Here is a 6012-nt window from a genome sequence, read left to right as displayed (position 1 = left end):
GTTTTATTTTTGTTTACCAAGCGATCAGAAAATGGGACAGGAGGAACATTAGGAATGTTAGGGATTTGCCCTTTTTTAGAAAAATCATTTTTGGTTTCCTCAACCAAATCATTTTTAGTTTCCTCAACCAAATCATTTTTAGTTTCAGAAGAGTCTTTAGGTTCATTAGACGAACCTGGAACAAGAGGCACACTTGTGTCCTCAACTGAAGGAGAGTTAACAAGAGTAATAGATGAGGAAGATTTAGGAACACTCTGTTGGTACTCTCTACCACTCCTAATGTCATAAACAATATTACATTGGTTGGAGGGCCCTTGTTAGGTCTGACCTTGTACTGTATTCAGTGGTGCATTAGTTGGTGCTTGTGAATTAATAAGCTGATGATGCCTAGGGTTAGGCTCTGGTTGACTAGGTAAAGTTCCTTTCTCCCTCTCACGCATAATTGAGACAACTTGAATGAGTTCTCTCGTAAGATTTTGATGGCTTGTCATGAGGAGGGCCATATTTTTTTTTAAGTCACTTATTCTACTTGCCTCTCCCATGTTGGTAAACCCAGAGGGATGCTGATAAGATGATAGGAGAGGGGCCCTAGGAAAACTAGCCTGAGGTCCTACATTTAGCCTACGAAAAGTACGAAAAGTATTTTGGAAAAAATATTGTTGTACAAAGGAGGCCTTTGGGGTCCAAGTTGACCTTGATTATGGAAATTGGAAGGCACTGCTTGATTGCTCTGGTTCCAAGAGAAATTGGGGTGATTTCTCCATCCTGAATTGTAAGTGTTACTATATGGATTATTTTGATATAAGGCATTCACACTTTCATTGGAAGTGCCCTAGAGGTGTTGGGGCATTCTTCTATGACATGTCCAGGGGACTGGCACTAAGTATAAATCTTAACCAAATTGACTGATGATGGCTCTCTAGGAACAATAGCCTCAATCCTCTTGATTAGGCTATCCAAATGGGTTTCCTTGGCCACTATCCCATCCACAAAATATCCTTTCCCTCTAATGATTCTTTCACTCTCTTGGGTGGGTTGATTCCTACTCACGGATTTTGTCAGCTAAGTAAAGTAAGAATTCCCATGCCTTTTCTTCATCTATAAAGGACGTGAGTCCCTTAGGGCACATAGACTCTATCATTTGTTTAGTTGGGTAATCGATACTCTTATAAATTATTTGACATAAATGCCATAAGTCTAGGCCATGGTGAGGGCATTCTTGGAGTAGATCCTTGAATCTCTCCGTAAGTTTAGAAAAAGACTCACTAGGCTTTTGCCTAAACTGAAGGATATCACTTCTAAGCTAATTGGTCTTGTGAGTTGGAAAAAACTTCTTGAGGAAGGCAGTAGTAAAATTCTCCCATGTGGTTATGAAATTTGTGGGTAACCCATGCAACCACTTCTTAGCTTGATCTTTTAATACAAAAGTGATGAACCTAAGTTTAACAGCATCATCAAAAAGCTGTTGGATCTTAATTAGAACACATACCTCTTCAAATTCCCTTAGAAATAGGTATGCATCCTCAGAGTTCAGCCCATAGAAGTGGGGCAACATAGTGATGTATTGAGATTTAAGCTCAAAATTATTACCCTGGGCTTATGGTAGAATTATACAGGAAGATTGGTATGTTCTAGCTGGGTAGAACCTATCTTTCAGAGATTTTAGTAGAGGGTTTTATTATTGGTCTCCCATATTGAAAGGTTTTAAAGAGAGCAAACGTATTGGGTCACTACTTGTTGGATCTTTTCTTCCTAACCGATTCTTAGTATTACGTACCCACCTAACACTCATGCAATAGAAAACTACCCACAACTAGAGTAAGACAAGCACAAAAGAATGGAAAGAAAAACATTTTTTTTTTTTTAATTTTTTTTTTGCTTACCGGCAGGGATCTGGGGTTGCTTAAGTCAATTCCTGAGGTATTGCTACATGGCGAAACCTGTCTTTATCATACTATGAGGCTTGGCGACTTCCACCAATACAACTATTACTACAAGTTATTCTTCTCAGGAATTTAATAAAAGAAAAAAAAAAAAAAAAACAAAACAAAGTAAACAAAGCACTCTGATTTACCAACATAAAGAAAAAAATAATATGGAACTGTCTCCCCAGCAACGGTGCCACAAACTTGTTAGGATTTAAAATGTAATCGCAAGCGTACGGATCAGTGTAGCTATGGGTCGAACATAGGAAGAGCAGCCACTTTATTTTTAGTTTATTTTAATAATACGAAAGTGAACCGATTAATGGTTGTGATCTAATTCTAACTACCATCCTAAACATATGTATCTAAAATAACGTCCTAACCATTCATCATCAAAGAATTTAAATCTACAAGCCACACAATTAAAATTAAATAAATAAATAATTGAAAATAAACAACCCACATAATTAAAAAACAATGACGGAAAAAAATGCTGATATAAAAAAAAAGTAAAAAAAAAGGGCATAAAGCTAGAGAGAGTCTCACAAGTAGGTTTCTTTACTTAGCCCGAGGGATGCATCATAATATGAGCTTCCCTACTTGACCAGGGAGTCACTCATACAAGGGTTACTCTACTTGGCTTTAGGGAAATGGAGACAATTTAAATAAAAATAATAAAATGATGGTTCTATGACTAGGAGGGGCAAAGCCAACACATACACTAGCCATGAACCTTGGGGGAAAGGGAAAGTAATAATGTAATAACTAAAATTAAAATCCTAAATTAAGAAGGAAAGGGTAGTAAGAAAAGGTAATGAGAGGGGGGAGAGAAGACTATTGAAGAAGCCTACCTACCTGAATCAATGCTTGAACTTTAAAGCTTGGGTGATTTGAGATACTGCCAACCCTAAAAACCAAATATGGAATGAACCAAATCTGAAATTTCTAGGCTTGGAGAAAACAAATCTTTAAAAAAAAAAAAAACTGAACTTGAAAAAGAGATACTCCACGGCACATGATCTTGTCACTTAGATGTAAGCCTAGAACTATAACTAAAATTATAACTCAATTGCATAAATCATAGATATAAAAAGCTGAATAAAAATAAAAGAGTGCTTGTATTAATTGAAATAAAAAGCTATTACAAAAGTGATTAAAGCAAAAACAAAGAAGAACTAAAACTAGAGAGAGAGAGAGAGAGAGAGAGAGAGAGAGAGAGAGAGCAACTAAAAAGAAATTTAGAAGAAGAATGAAGTGTCTCCCCTCCTCTTACATGAGTTGTATTTATAGGGAATAAGGAGGTAGGGTAACAAATGTCTCTTTCCTAAATGGAAAAAATCCACAATTGCTAGGTGCGATCTTTTGAGACCAAAAGTGCTAAGGTGGAGGAGAGAAGAGAAATCAACTTGGAGAAATTTTTTATAATTTTTTTGCTTATTTTCTTTCCTTTATTTATTTATTTATTTATTTATTCTTTTTCTCCCTCTCTTTAAACCTCGCGCGCAACCCATGTTGGTTGATTTTTTTTTCCTTGGACAATTTTCATTCTTGTTTTGTGTGATTTGGACAATCTTCTGTGATGATGTGGAGGAGAGAGAAGATTTGGACAAGATTTATTTCTCCCTTTTTTTTTTTTTATATCTTTTCTTACGTAAGAAACCCCTGCCATAATTTTCCTTGCTTTGAAGATTTGGACAATCTTCTGATTTGATGTGGAAATCCCTTAGTGCTTTAAGTGAGTGAAAAACAGGAAATCTTCAACTAAATTCTCCAAAAAATAGACAACCATGAGATTTGAACTTGAAACCTCCTAATGAGCAAGGGAATTTTGCATACTATAGCTCACGAACTATACTAAGTAGTTGTTGTTGGAGAGATATGACGCTCGATAATGCTTAAGGCCTTTAAAATACAAAACCTCTAAAAAAAGAGTAAAACCCAAGGTAGCTCCATTTTAAATATGTAAAAATACATGCTTTACTACTTAGATTTCACACATATATGTGCTATCACCAATGAGCCAAAAGGGTATGCTGGCCATCCGATGGCATCCCGATTCATTCGAAACGATAAGCCAACTAGCCAAAAGAGTATGCGGGCCATCTAATGGCATCCCGATTCATTCGAAATGGTAAGCCAATGAGCCAAATGGGTAAGCGAGCCATCCGATGGCATCCTGATTCATTCAAAATAATAAGCCAACGAGCCATAAAGGGTCTACGGGCCATCCGATGGCATCCCAATTTATTTGAATCGATAAGCCAATGAGCCAAAAGGGTATACGAGCCATCCAATGGCATCCTGATTCATTCGAAATGGTAAGCCAAAGGGCCAAAAGGGTATGTATGCCATCCAATGGCATCCTGATTCATTCAAAATGGTAAGCCAATGAGCCAAAAGGGTATGCGGGCCATCTGATGGTATCCTGATTCATTCGAAACGGTAAGCTAAAGAGCCAAAAGGGTTTGTATGCCATCCAATGGCATCCTGATTCATTCGAAATGGTAAGCCAATGGGCCAAAATAGTATGCGGGCCATCCAATAGCATCCTGATTCATTTAAAACGGTGAGCCAATGAGCCAAAAGGTTATACAGGCCATCCGATGGCATCCCGATTCATTCGAAACGGTAAGCCAACGAGCCAAAAGGGTATGCGGGCCATCCGATGGCTTCCCAATTCATCCGAAATGATAAGTTAATGAGTCAAAAGGGTATACGGGCCATTCGATGGCATCCCGATTCATTCGAAATGGTAAGCCAACGAGCCAAAAGGGTATACGGGTCATCCACAACACGCAAACAATTGGTGTCAAGATTTTGACCACTTTACCCAATTGTGTCCAAAACTCCTCTGATGAAATGGTTTCCTGTGCCTCCCTACCACCAGCTGATCCTGCTTCCCTCCAAACAAACCACTCCTTAGATGTGAAATGGATCAAATACCAACTTTCTTGGATTCAAAACTCTGGAGTGCAATATAGTTCGTAGCAAATCTTGTGAGAATGGGCCTGACTAAGTCACCCTCGCACTTCTCCCTCAATAGGTTCAATGAAAACCCATGATTATAGACAATTGTGCTCACTTGCCTAGCCCTTTCAACCATAGTCTACACAATTTTAAGTTTTCCCTGCACAAGGAGTCCAAAAGAATTGAAATCTAGGGTTGTTCATCATTTTAATTCTAGCCGTCTTGTAGTTACTTCCATTGTCAGTCACAATATGAATAACATTTTGTATCCCAACTTCTTCCACAACATCCTTCAAAAGCTTGTAAATATATTTCGCATCTTTTCTTTCCTTGGATGCATCAATAGACTTAAAGAAAATGGTTCTACCATCATAATAAACCATAAAATTAATGATGGACTTTTTTGTGGGCCCTGTCCAAGCATCACATATTATGGTTACCCCATAGCTCTTCCAAATAACTTTTAACTCAACAATATATGCTTTCAAGTTAGCCTTCTCCTTAGGCAAATATACATTCATCACCTCATATGTAGTCGGCCCCTTTATCCTTGGATCGGCCTCAGCCATAGCGTCAAGTATCGGTTGCTAATAGGGACCTATGGTGGAGTTTGCTGGGATGTTGTGAAATAACATCCACTTAGACACTGCCTCCCTAACATAAGCCTTAATGTCTCCCCACATCCCCTTTATCTTACGTTGCTTACTACCCTTTTTTCTATATGCACGGGGATCCGTTGTAGCACGGGGTTCACCCAAGGTAGAACCACTAGACCTGGAGGTGGGACTACCCTTGTACTCTGTGATCTCTTAAAGGGCAAAGGGATCTGTGAAGATCCACTACCTCCTCCTCTAGATGGACCAGCCCCTTAATGTCTATGCCTTTCCATATCCTCATGAAGACTCTGTCAGCTCAATACTTACACCTGGCGCCAATCTCTAGCCTCTTGCTCAGTTTCTATGTCATCAAGCACATACACCAGGTCATCGCTGTCATTATCACTATCATCATTATATCAATGCATAGGAGCAAATAGTGCCTCCTCAAACTCTATCCTCATCTTCTCCTTTGCCGCTTTTCTCTTATTCCCCCCTTCATTTCTTCAGCTATGACCTTGGCA

General features: G+C 38.5%; 1 non-coding gene across 1 annotated transcript; it reads left to right on the top strand.

Annotated features, from left to right (window-relative positions):
- The first annotated feature begins 1199 nt into the window (after positions 1 to 1199).
- LOC122072460 lies at positions 1200 to 1306 on the top strand. The gene has a single exon (XR_006138474.1). It is a non-coding gene; the product is annotated as a small nucleolar RNA R71 (small nucleolar RNA).
- The last annotated feature ends 4706 nt before the right edge of the window (positions 1307 to 6012 follow it).

The sequence above is a fragment of the Macadamia integrifolia genome, chromosome 2 (assembly GCF_013358625.1).
Source record: "Macadamia integrifolia cultivar HAES 741 chromosome 2, SCU_Mint_v3, whole genome shotgun sequence".
NCBI lineage: Eukaryota > Viridiplantae > Streptophyta > Magnoliopsida > Proteales > Proteaceae > Macadamia > Macadamia integrifolia.
Note: the sequence above shows the minus strand (reverse complement) of the source record. Positions and strands in the feature narration are given on the sequence as shown.